The sequence below is a fragment of the Pan paniscus genome, chromosome 17 (genome assembly GCF_029289425.2).
Source record: "Pan paniscus chromosome 17, NHGRI_mPanPan1-v2.0_pri, whole genome shotgun sequence".
Lineage (NCBI taxonomy): Eukaryota > Metazoa > Chordata > Mammalia > Primates > Hominidae > Pan > Pan paniscus.
Genome location: NC_073266.2, coordinates 71,024,422 through 71,037,228, shown reverse-complemented (window position 1 = coordinate 71,037,228; position 12,807 = coordinate 71,024,422). Strand labels below are relative to the sequence as shown.

At 39.4% G+C, this 12,807-nt stretch overlaps 1 protein-coding gene and 1 long non-coding RNA gene across 6 annotated transcripts in view; one reads left to right on the top strand and one right to left on the bottom strand.

The window, feature by feature from the left end:
- The window catches only part of DCC (DCC netrin 1 receptor), a 1,195,251-nt gene that overhangs the window by 22,652 nt on the left and 1,159,792 nt on the right, over positions 1-12,807 (bottom strand). The gene's annotated exons all lie outside the window — the stretch shown is intronic.
- LOC117976803 (uncharacterized) overlaps positions 1-12,807 on the top strand; it is a 346,072-nt gene that overhangs the window by 313,606 nt on the left and 19,659 nt on the right. Inside the window, exon 3 of the long non-coding RNA XR_004667572.2 lies at positions 7,869-7,962. This is a non-coding gene — a long non-coding RNA (uncharacterized LOC117976803). The remainder of the gene's footprint in view (positions 1-7,868; positions 7,963-12,807) is intronic.

Genomic DNA, 12,807 nt, shown 5'->3' with positions numbered 1-12,807 from the left:
GTTTGGCTGGATATGAAATTCTGGGTTGAAAATTCTTTTCTTTAAGAATGTTGAATATTGGCCCCCACTCTCTTCTGGCTTGTAGGGTTTCTGCTGAGAGATCAGCTGTCAGTCTGATGGGCTTCCCTTTGAGGGTAACCCGACCTTTCTCTCTGGCTGCCCTTAACATTTTTTCCTTCATTTCAACTTTGGTGAATCTGACAATTATGTGTCTTGGAGTTGCTCTTCTCAAGGAGTATCTTTGTGGTGTTCTCTGTATTTCCTGAATCTGAACGTTGGCCTGCCTTGCTAGATTGGGGAAGTTCTCCTGGATAATATCCTGCAGAGTGTTTTCCAACTTGGTTCCATTCTCCCCATCACTTTCAGGTACACCAATCAGATGTAGATTTGGTCTTTTCACATAGTCCCATATTTCTTGGAGGCTTTGCTCATTTCTTTTTATTCTTTTTTCTCTAAACTTCCCTTCTCGCTTCATTTCATTCATTTCATCTTCCATTGCTGATACCCTTTCTTCCAGTTGATCGCATCGGCTCCTGAGGCTTCTGTATTCTTCACGTAGTTCTCGAGCCTTGGTTTTCAGCTCCCTCAGCTCCTTTAAGCACTTCTCTGTATTGATTATTCTAGTTATATATTCTTCTAAATTTTTTTCAAAGTTTTCAACTTCTTTGCCTTTGGTTTGAATGTCCTCCCGTAGCTCAGAGTAATTTGATCGTCTGAAGCCTTCTTCTCTCAGCTCATCAAAGTCATTCTCCATCCAGCTTTGTTCTGTTGCTGGTGAGGAACTGCGTTCCTTTGGAGGAGGAGAGGCGCTCTGCTTTTTAGAGTTTCCAGTTTTTCTGTTCTGTTTTTTCCCCATCTATCTTTGTGGTTTTATCTACTTTTGGTCTTTGATGATGGTGATGTACAGATGGGTTTTTGGTGTGGATGTCCTTTCTGTTTGTTAGTTTTCCTTCTAACAGATAGGACCCTCAGCTGCAGGTCTGTTGGAATACCCTGCCGTGTGAGGTGTCAGTGTGCTCCTGCTGGGGGGTGCCTCCCAGTTAGGCTGCTGGGGGGTCAGGGGTCAGGGACCCCCTTGAGGAGGCAGTCTGCCCGTTCTCAGATCTCCAGTGCGTGCTGGGAGAACCACTGCTCTCTTCAAAGCTGTCAGACAGGGACATTTAAGTCTGCAGAGGTTACTGCTGTCTTTTTGTTTGTCTGTGCCCTGCCCCCAGAGGTGGAGCCTACAGAGGCAGGCAGGCCTCCTTGAGCTGTGGTGGGCTCCACCCAGTTCGAGCTTCCCGGCTGCTTTGTTTACCTAAGCAAGCCTGGGCAATGGCGGGCGCCCCTCCCCCAGCCTTGCTGCCGCCTTGCAGTTTGATCTCAGACTGCCGTGTGCCAGCAATCAGCGAGACTCTGTGGGCGTAGGACCCTCCGAGGCAGGTGCGGGATATACTCTCATGGTGTGCCGTTTTTTAAGCCCGTCGGAAAAGCGCAGTATTCGGGTGGGAGTGACCCGATTTTCCAGGTGCCTTCCGTCACCCCTTTCTTTGACTCAGAAAGGGAACTCCCTGACCCCTTGCGCTTCCCAAGTGAGGCAATGCCTCGCCCTGCTTCGGCTCGCGCACGGTGCGCGCACCCACTGACCTGTGCCCACTGTCTGGCACTCCCTAGTGAGATGAACCTGGTACCTCAGATGGAAATGCAGAAATCACCCGTCTTCTGCGTCGCTCACGCTGGGAGCTGTAGACCAGAGCTGTTCCTATTCGGCCATCTTGGCTCCTCCACCCTCTATCCTTAAACTTCACAAGAATTGCATTTGTTAAGCAAACAAGGCAAGGCCTGACTCCAGAAGTCCCAGCCACCTCTCTACTGTCTGTTTCAGTTTACAGCTAGCAGGTCGAATATTCTTGTAGTCAGGGAGGGAGGAAGAGGTCTTCCACCTACTGCTACCATTTTCCAAAAGGCTGTGATTCTCTGCAATCCTTGATTCCCATCTGGTTATCAGTACCTTGTCTCTATTATTTTTATAAACTAAACTAAAACCTAGAGAGAGAAAGGGTAAAACAGGTAACCTTTGTCCCACCTACAGGTACATAAACTACAGTAAAACACCTTTTCCTACATTTTCTTATCTGTTCTTTAAAATAGACCTTTTAAAGCATACCTTATTGCTCATGCCTTGGGGATAGGAAAATCAAAATTCAAAGAAGATAAAGGACTTGTTCAAAGCCACTCAGCTGATAAGTAAGGCTTAAATTATATGTTCTTTCTTAGACAAAAATAAAAAATTCTACAAGGTAGGCCTTGATAGAAAGCTGAGTGAAACAGACCAGACCAGACAATCTTAGAGGAGAGGAGTATGTGAGAGTGAGAGAGAAGGAGAAGAGACAGCAGTTATAGTGTGGGATGGTGGCAGGGGGTGATGAAAGAGGTAGAAGAAAGAATAGGAGTAAATCAGCATATTCCTGCTGTCTTCTCTATGTTGATCCCAGCTAGACTTGTTCCAATTTAAATGGGGAGCCAGTATAACTATAAACATCACAGTATCATGGAAGTGAAAATGTCTGAAGTCTTGGGAAAGAATAACATAGTACTTGGCTTTAGAGCTTCTTTAGTTTGAATAATGCAAAGGGTGAAAACTGTCTTCAAATATCTTTCTTGTTTTTGCACTCCTTTCTCTCAACTCCTCTTTAGCACTCTCCAGCCTCCTCAAACACATACTCTTTTGACTTACAGCATTTTTATACCCAATAAATGATTTATGATAATATCTTCTGGGAAATTATAGAATACAATTGAACTTCTTGACTGCTCAAATAAACAATTATTTTAATTAGCTCCCGTTCTCTGTGATTTAACATTATCACTATTCATGGGTTCACTTACCCTCCCTACCACCAGAAAAAAAATTAAAATTTATTTTATTTTACAGATTGCATATGCTGTTCAACCTGGGGTGATACTGGCTGAATGGGAAATTTTTATTAAATGATGAGTCATGTTTGGGGAAATGTGTGTGCAGTCATTAAGTCTGTGCAGGAAGTGCTTTTCAGTGTACCATCTGAGGGGTGCTAAGGACAGGTTAGGATGACCCCCTTCGAAGGACAACACATCTCATTTCCCCACAGGAGCTCATCTTTTGGAGAAAATAGACCATGGACAGCCGTGGCTCTATTGATCTTCATTTAGGCAATAAAAATAAGAGATCGTTGCAGAAGAAGGACAAATTTATAAATACTAATTTAACTAAATCCCTCATCACATGTTGAAAAATGTACAAAGCCTCAGGTATTTCTATGAAAATGAATAAATTTTGCAGAGTTTCATTTGAGTAGAGCACAAGTACTCAGCTTTTGGCCTCAGATTCAGAAAAGTTGTTTCAGTACAAGGTTTTGGAACTGATCTTGAAAAACAAACAAGAAAAACAGACATTGGTTTATGTTCCACAGGTGAGCTACGTTGAGAGTGATGACAAAACAGCAGGTCAAGTGGTTCTTAACCTGTTATAGATAATAAATAATTTGAGACACTAATGAATGCTATGAACTCACTTGCTAGAAAAATGTACAGGCACACCCACAGAGAAATATCCATTTAATTTCAAGTGAGTTACCAAACCCACAAGTTCTTCCATGAACCCCAGGTTAAGAGCATACAATCTGTTCAAAATCCAACCTACCTCATAAACTAATCTGCAGAGGGTCAGCCTCAGCAAAGCCTAGAATCTTTTTAGCAATTCAGAACTTCAGGCTCTACTCCAGATCTGCTAAATCTAAATCTGCCTTTTCATAATGTCTGCAGGTGATTCCCAGGCACACAAAACTTGAGAAACACTGCTTTTGATAGCCATGTCCATGCTGAGCTTAGAAGTTAATATTTATATCTCAAATCATGTTTGGACATGACCCATACTGTAACATACTTAATAAAAACAAAATGTATAATTTTTCAGTGAGAAGACAAAGACATCAGTAGTGTTTTACATGTGCTCAATGAGAAATAACCTCTTTTTCTCACTTTCAATAGCTTACTTCCTACTCCTCACTTCTTATCCCTCTTTGCTTTGCTATTGATTCTCTTTGCAGAGAGTTGGTGCAGGGAATAGCTAAACTGGAAGTTAGAGCTGGGATCTAGGAAACTCCAGAAGCTTTAATCACATTAAATTGGTCCATTGTGAGGAGCAAGTCGGGAGATGCAGTATTTATGAGAGAGAAGAAGCCAGGTAGTGACCACCTAATCTGTACACCTGTTGGATATAAGGCCTTACTTGGGACCTATGCTATTGTGATGTGGTGGGATCATTTGCAGTGTGACCATTTAAGTGAGACAGTGAAAATGGCTTCCTGGCTGTCAAATGCATTTACGATTTGAGGGCAAGCCCTGTCCAAATGAAAGAGGCCACTCTTTTCTTTAGACTCAGGGAACGACATTCAGACAGCTCTGAGCAGTGGCTCTGACCTGCTCTGCTCACCGTCTCTCATAAGGTGATGAAAACTTCACTGGGTTCAACTTATCAGGCAATGTGTTCTCCAGATTTATCAAGTATTCTAATGTGTCAGCTCAGGCATGTGTGGACCAAGCAGCCTGTTTCTATTAAATGAGGTACCACTCAGAGCGTGGCCAAAAAGAAAATAAACAAATAACTATATTCTTTGAAGTGCAACACTAAAACTAAAAGTTAATTTTTGACTTAAGAGCATACTAGGTTATTGTGGTTTAAAAAAATGCAGTCTTAGCCAGGCGCGGTGGCTCATGCCTGTAATCCTAACACTTTGGGAGTGTGAGGTGGGTAAATCACTTGAGCCCAGGAGTTTGAGACTAGCCTGGACAACATAACAAAACCTCATCTCTGCAAAAAAATACAAAAATTAAGTCATGTGAGGTGTCGCTCACCTGTAGTCCCAGTTACTCTGGAAGCTGAGGTGAGAGGATCACCACTGCCAGGGAGGACAAAGCTTCAGTGAGCTGTGATTGAGCCAGCGCACTCTAGCTTGGGTGACAGAGTAAGAGACTGTCTAAAAAAAAATGTGGTCTCGGCCGGGCGCGGTGGCTCATGCCTATAATCCCAGCACTTTGGGAGGCCGAGGCGGGCAGATCACAAGGTCAGGAGATCGAGACCATCCTGGCTAACACGGTGAAACCCCGTCTCTACTAAAAATACAAAAAAATTAGCTGGGCGTGGTGGCAGGCACCTGTAGTCCCAGCTACTCGGAAGGCTGAGGCAGGAGAATGGCGTGAACCCCGGAGGCAGAGCTTGCAGTGAGCAGAGATTGCACCACTGCACTCCAGCCTGGGCAACAGAGCGAGACTCCGTCTCAAAAAAAAAAAAAAAAAAGTGGTATCTGTTAGAAAATTCTTACTCAGTATTACTTACTATTTCTATTTCTCAGAAATAGAAAAATACATAAAACTTGCTGGGTTAAAGAATCAGAAATGTCAAAGAAGAATGTTTTAGAAGAGCACTTTGAAAAAGACATTAAAAATAGCAGTCACTACAAGTGTCATTATTCTTATAAGTCTGTACGTGCAATTATTCATTTCAAAATGAGAGGCATACGGTTTCATGAATAGGGCTTACTTATCATTGTTTTCCACCAAAAAAGCTTGTTAGAATCCCTTTTACCACAGAAGATAAAGGCATTCTCCTCTAAGAGCCTTGGTATTCCAGTAAATAAAGAGATCCTGGAGATAAGAACATCAATCCTCCTGCAAGCCTAAGATGAAAGTCAATGCTGGAACACACACAAGATGTTTAACATGACACCTGAATTTGTTTATAAGTCCCTGCTAGTAAGATAAGAGTTATAAACATTCAAATCGAAGACTGTTTTTCACACAGTCTTTTAGGTACTACAGGTCATGTCTTTAGAAATGGGTTGCTGATGGTTAAACTGTTTATTTTAATATGACAGAGACTTTTTGTTTGCTTTCAGTATGTTAGATTTTTTCATAACACATTTTCAATAGTCCATTAGCACAGAGGTTTATGTGAGCACTTTATTTCACATTTCCCCTTGCTGCCAAAGAAAGCAACTGTAACTTGATGCTCATTGAAGAACTTTAAAGATCTCTGTCAACTACTTAGAATACTTAAAATGTATACCATGAGTCTCAAAATATTCAAATTAAAACCTTTCTCTTACTCATAGTCTTTCACAAAACAAAAAGGAGAAAGGGAGAATATCTACCCTTATTTCTGTAGTAACTGAGGTTGTAGAATTTCATGTTTCCTTCCTCCTTAAAGAGGAAAGACCATCTGATTTCACAGATGAGAAAAGTGAGATTCAGAAGAGCAAAATCAGTTCTGTAGTTGGCATGATGGAGAGACTAGTCCTTAGGACTCTGACTTCCACTGATTCACACTCCTCCTCCTCTTTTTTTTTTGAGATGGAGTCTTGCTCTGTCACCCAGACTGGAGTGCAGTGGCATGATCTTGGCTCACTGCAACCTCTGCCTTCCAGGTTCAAGTGATTCTCCTGTCTCAGCCTCCTGAGTATCTGGGATTACAGGCACATGACACCATGCCCGGCTAATTTTTTTGTATTTTAGTAGAGATGGGGTTTCACTGTGTTGCCCAGGCTGGTCTTGAACTCCTGAGCTCAGGCAATCCGCCTGCCTCAGCCTCCCAAAGTGCTAGGATTATGGGTGTGAGCCACCACACCTGGCCGCCTCCTTTCTATGAACGCAGAGAATGCTATTCTTCTTTATGGAGGCCACTGCATGTCGTCTGTTTATTTTCATAAAAATAAACCACTGAATTTCTGAGGACTGTGGTTTCAAGTGTCTTTTCCACTCTATATGCAATTTATTTGGCTTTAGCATAAGATGCTATTTATAGTTCAGATTATTAAACATGTTATAAAATGTTCATGAATTTGTAAGTTATTTCATCTTATCTGCCTTTATCTTTTTCTAGTACCTGATGATATCTAATCCTTACAAACTTACAAGTCGCTCTGGTTTGTCTAAACTCATTATTAGACTTGAAATTGAAGAACTGCAGTCAAATTCTGGCTCTAACCTTTATTATTTTATTATATTCTGACCAATTCAACCAACATTCGAGTGTCCACCATATGTAAGGGTGGCGATGAAGGTCCTAAGAATAATGACACATGACCCTGGAAAAGTTGAAAGGTATTCAACCTCTCTAAATATTGACCTCTGTATTGGTAATGCTGGTCAAAGTTACTTCTCAGGTAGATATACATTTATTTGGAAATGTCCTCTGTAAACTATAAAAAGGTGACAAAACATAAAGCATAAGCCTTACTACTTTTATGTAAGTTGATTTTTAAAAAGATGCTTTATTTTCAAAATATTTCAAAACAACAACAAAATCTATACAGCAGTAGTTAACCATGTGACCTATCAAGTGTATAAGAAATGTAAAAGGAATATTTACTGCCTTGAAAACAACCTACTGCCCACCTTTCCTTCACCATTCCTTCTGTCACTCATGCGGCCACCCACTCTGCAGTATAATCCAAGTACATTCTTTGTAGCTTACATGTTTCGAATTATGTCTTCTATTAGGTTACAAAGTTCTGAAAATAGATTATTTTTCACTTTCTCTTACGATTATCTGGATGGCCACTGAATACTTTAACCTCAGAGTTTCATTGTATTAGGTTGATAGTTAACTTCAATTTTTCTTGTAATTGGGCAAACCTTTCATAAAAGGGACTCAAACTTTTCTACTGCAGTCATTCACTCCCTCCCCAAAAGAGGTTTTTGCAATTCTGAAAAATACTAGCTGTTCAGTTTTTGCTCTCATTGACCTATGGTCACACTCTCCAACTCCCATTGTAAGCAATAGTCCCATACGCCTTAAACTCTTATATACTTCTTTATGCTCATCTTTATTTTTTAATTTGTTTCTAAAGCCTTGGCCATCAGTGACGGTGAAAGCAACAGATGTCAGATGTCAGCCCCTGGCTTCCCGCCTTACCGTAGAGGGATACTCGACAGACTGGACAGGTGAGTTGAAGGCAGATGGCAGCTATTCCAGAGTGCTCCAGCTAGTTGCTACTTTTGCTATAACATCTCCTCTCCATGTAATGCCAACATAAAGGAATAAAATGTTTACTCAAACACTCAGCTAAATGACTTAACTTACCTGATGTAGTTCCTCCTAAAGAATATTTAATTATTAGGATCCTAGAAGACCCCTTTTGGGGGGGAAAAAGTCACTCTAAGAATAACTGTTAACATCACAAAAAAGCTAGGTAAAATCCTGTATCTATCTATCTTCAAAGTTAAAAAAAAAACAAAAAAAAATTTCTCCAAATTCTTTACATTTCGCTGTCACCTCAATTGTTGACCTTGGGCAAGCTGCCTAATGTTTTTAGGCCTCTGCTTTGTCACTTATAAATAGGGCATGAATTACTTGGCTTACTCATAATGACTCTTCTAGAAATTATTTCTCTCTCCTCTGGGCAATTAACAGAGCTCTTTTCCTATTAATATTTATTTACTAAAACCTCAGAGGAAATACTAATTTATTAAACCACCAGGTAGGTAGGTTCCAGAGTCACAAACATTATTGATACTTAAAGCAAATTTGCCTTAATTACATTTTACCAATGGATAATTTAGGATGACCAGACCAAATCGAATCAAATTTCACCTATTAAAAAAAATCTGTTAGGAGTGAGGACAGGAAAATTTCAAGGAGATGTCTACCAAAAAGCCACACCGATAGCTTTCACATGAGATGAAACTTATGTAATAAGATGTAGTGTAATTTTCCACTCTAGCATTGATTGGAAGTATTGGCTTCAATAACACCAAATCAAATCAACACATCTCTCCTATTTAGTTGTGCCAATGATTTATTCTATCTGACTGGCCTTTAAAATGACCGTCTTGTGTCACCTTCTAAAGGATGTCTGATCTCCCATGACCTCTGCCTGTGGCTGATTTTAGCAGAATGGAACACTCGTGTGGTATTCTTGATGAATACCCGCAATGGCAGCCTACCAGTGGCTCAGGGAAAGCAATTGTATTAATGCATTATAGTAATTTATTGGCAGTTTTGTGTGATAGCAGATTTACTGAAATAAGGCCTGCCAAAAAGATCAGGTTACAGCAGGAATACATACATGATTTCCCAACCATCCATAAAATATAAATCAAGCGCCTTTTCTGTCCACTGTCAGCCACCTCCACCCACTCCTTGTCTTCAATTCTCAGACAAATTAAAGCACATGCCACAGTTTGCACGGGGAAAATCAAACTCAATTTCGCAGTACAATGAAGTGAGTTTTGGACTTGTCGTGTCCACTGACATATTGATCCCTTGAAGATGGAAAAGATCAGAATGCTCTGGAGTTTTGCTTTTATAAATATATGTGTGTGTAAAATGCAATGTGTAAATGAAGGAAAATATAGTGCTTATGGAGTTTTACAAAGTTGCAGGAGGTCCAAGGGGCTAATGTTATGAAAGAGTATTATGATATGTTATAAAAGAGTATTATGATATAAAGGTCACTATTTAAGAGATCACATTTTCTTTCCCTTTAGAATTTTTAGAATTACATCTCTAGAAGACAAATGGTCTCCTAACCCAGGTTCATTTAAAGTGCAGCTGATCATTCCACAGCTAAAAGGAATTTTAACTAGTAAAGAAGAAAAAAACCCACACACCCTATCTTAGCCCTTTGTAAAATTTATGTCAGATTTATAATGCAATAAGCCCAACACTCTATCGAACATTTTCTATTTAACCTGAAAGTGGACTAAGCCAAATCACTTACATGTCTACATTTGTGATTTGCAAAGTGTAGTGATTGCAGCCTCCATGAAATGTGTAAAGATCTCATGGTTATTCACGTCTATAGATAAAGCGTTAAAAAATGGAAGCACTCTATTGTAAGGTGATGATGAAATTGTAAGAAACACCATAAATACCCTAGAGTCTTGTAAGTTACATTTTTAACTCAGCAGGTGGAAGAAAAAAAATTGAGGAAATGAATCTGTTTTCAGGTAAGCAGAATTTCAGTCGTTATGACAACAGAATGGCTTTCTAATTACTGCTTACTATAAAAATATTGCAAAATGCTCTGCAACCCCATGGAGACTATTACTGCATAATATGTTTTGCCCTAGACCCATGTAAAACTGCTGCAAGCATAGCTCTGTGTGCCTTATTGGGAGGCAAACTAAGGCACAGACTGATGGTGTTGCTCATGAAAATCCACAGGGAGGGGAACAACACACACTGCACACACTGGTGCCTGTCGGTGGGTAGGGTGAAGGGAGGAAGAGCATCAGGAAAAATAGCTAATGCATGCAGGGCTTAATACCTAAGTGATGGGTTGATAGGTGCAGCAAACCACCATGGCACACGTTTAACTATGTAACAAACCTGCACGTCCTGCACATGTACCCCAGAACCTAAAATAAAATAAATTTTTTAAAAAAGCAAATTCACACACAGGAATTTGAGTGGGGAAAGAGCTTCTTCCTTGATCCTAATCTCAAAGCTTTCAAAGTAGAAGTTTCTCATTTTTAAAAATTAGAGCAATGCCTCACATTACCATATTCTAAAGTAATTACTTGCGGTAAGTAAAGATAAATTCATCACTAATTATGCAGTCCTTTCTTGTGAAATCCACAGTAAAATTATTTGAGGTATTTTTTTAAAAAGCTGACAAGAGAATGACTTTACTTCATCAATCAGTTTGACTAAAGTAATGATTTTCTTAGAATTAAAACTTGTTGAAAGCTCTAAGTATTTCATCTTTAAGTCTAAGAAGCATGTAGTTAATGTCACAGCTAATACATTTGTCAGTCTGCTAATTTTCTTTTTCTATCAGAATAAGTAAACATCAGCCCTTTTAAAAAGCATGCTATTTACCATGTGTCAGGAGCAATGCAGGAAGAACTTATTTGAAAATCATGAGGTAAGACATTATGAAATGAACAGGAATCATAGGAAGACAATAAGAGAGAAACACTAAAGGAAAAGGAATTTAATAATTCCAAAGGGATGGCGGGGCATGCCTCCAGTTGAGTGGGGGAGAGTGGCATTTAAAGAGGAGCTATAAAAATCATAAAATCAAACAAAAACTCTAGCCAGAGATATCTGAAAATAGGAAAGAAGAGATGGCTTGAGAGAAATAGTTCAAATAAAAACAAAAGAAGGATCTTAAGGGTACCATGAAAATAAAAGAAAACGAGATTTTGCCTGGTTGCCATTAGAATGGTTCTTTGGCTCTTCAGACATGCTTATTATTTGATGAAATTAGTATAGAAACAGCACAACTGATTCTACTTCCCTTCTATGAAGGACATAATCCACTTATACTGCATTGTATCAGATTTTGTTTTAGGCAGCTTTGGCATTAATGTAATTAGAAGAAAATAACTAGTAAAAAAATGCCAATTCTCTGCTCCATCTATCATCAAATCTTCTTTAAAAAAAATTGTATCCTTTTGTTATTGTAGCACTTCAGAGCATAGGTTGACTTCCAAATCTTGTGTCCCAAACTAAACATCACTGTAAACATCAGTGGTGCAGTAAAATTTTTCATTTAAAGTAGCCTCCAGAATGTCATTTTCAGCTGTTTTATTCTTAAAGTTTTTACTTGCAAGCAGAGAGAACATTAACAGCATAAACTGCTGCAACTGCACTTTACTTTTTGTTGCTATCAAATTGGTCCTCTTTACTATAGAATAGTTGAGGTTCTTACCTTTCCTCATTAAAATGTGAGTGAAGAAATCTGATGAGAAAATATATTCTTCAATTCAGAATTATTTTAAGATGTTTCTTGATTTTTTCTTCTAATGATTTAATAATTTAGCCGTTTTATTAGTCTTTTTCTTATTAAACAAGTTAGACACAAACTAAGAGGCACAAATGAGTTTCTAAAATTTGAGAACCCAGGAAAGCAAGGAAAAGATGCATTAATTACTTACTTGCTATGATTCTCTGTGTCTCAGTTTCCTTGTGCCTAAAATGGGGTTAAGACTAGTAGCTACCTCACAAAGTTGTTTAGAGGATCAAATGAGATGTAATAAGCCTTCAGAATCATGCCTGTCCTATAGGCATGTGCATTAAAGATTCATTAAAGGCTAGTTATTGTTAGCAGTTGCAATTCAGCTGTCAACTATCTTGAATACTAGTTTCCTTCAAGGTCTGTTTCTTTCCTTGGGTTGTGCTTGCAGTGGGGAAACAGATGCAGCCAGAAATCACAAGGAAGCATACTCTTGGCACCAGAATTTCAGTAAATGAATGCTCTTGCTTCAAGTTGTCTCTGCCTCAATTATCAAAGACTTCATAGTTTTGGGGCCATATAAAGTAGCAGATCCTCCCCATAATGTATGTGTGGAGTGTGTATGCATGGGAGGGTAGAGAGAGGGGCTTGGGCAATACAGACCTTTTTAAGCCCCTATGTGGGCTTTGCTGGGGTGAGAAGGGCCATTTCTTGTAGAATGAAATCATGACCTGTGCTGAGCCTATGTGTCAAGGAAGACTCCACAGTGGAACGTGTGTCCCAACCAATGGAATCCTACATGCCTTCATGCTCCACTCCACCTCCCAGGGGCTGTGTAGCTGAGTATCCATATTGCACATCATGTAAATGTTGAGAACATCAGAGGTGATGTGTACAAATCAACTAATGTCATCCCAGCAACTAGATACATTCTTAATATAAAATAATTAATATTTATACTTCATAGACAATCATTTTTCTAGCTTTTGTAGTCATTATGTGGCTTGTGTACTAATGCAACAAAATAAATTATTGTAGGTCTGAGTAACGAAAAGTAGTCAAATGTATGAGCATAATGTAATTAGCCCAGTTCAGCTGCCTGTGC